At 42.3% G+C, this 496-nt stretch overlaps 1 pseudogene; it reads right to left on the bottom strand.

The window, feature by feature from the left end:
- LOC119594776 overlaps positions 1 to 496 on the bottom strand; it is a 16,931-nt pseudogene that overhangs the window by 1,492 nt on the left and 14,943 nt on the right.

Below are 496 nucleotides of genomic sequence, written 5' to 3'. Positions count from 1 at the left end.
GTCCTGATATATGAAAAACTCATGAAAAATGGCATTTCTAAGGAATCGGATAAGATTAGCGGAGGGTGAGTTTATTGCAACACGGAGTATCCATAAAAGACTGTGCTGTGTTGGCAGCGTTTAACCGGTATTTTTTCCATCATTAGCAAGACATATAAAAGAGAGAAGCCAATTCCTTACGGCAACAGCGGAGCGCAGCAAGGAGGAGTGAAAAGCCTTTCCCGATCATCAGGCGACCTAAGACCTGTCTGCTTGCAAGTCCTTTAAATACTGTTGCATTTTACCAAGTGCACCCGTGCATTCTCGGCCAAGCGGTTATCCGTTCTTTTCAGCACTGTGGGAGATGAGCTATTGCGTGTCGGATATGAAATCACCGTTTATCCACCCAGAACTGTCTGTGAACAAGCCCATTTTAATCTCATTTAAAATATACAACTGACTCAAAAAGTTAGTGTTACTTTTGTGTTAGGGCTATGGTCATGTCTTATTATGTGTG

This window comes from Penaeus monodon, chromosome 34 (genome assembly GCF_015228065.2).
Source record: "Penaeus monodon isolate SGIC_2016 chromosome 34, NSTDA_Pmon_1, whole genome shotgun sequence".
Lineage (NCBI taxonomy): Eukaryota > Metazoa > Arthropoda > Malacostraca > Decapoda > Penaeidae > Penaeus > Penaeus monodon.
The sequence above is the reverse complement of the archived record's forward strand: the minus strand, read 5'-3'. Positions and strand labels throughout refer to the sequence as shown.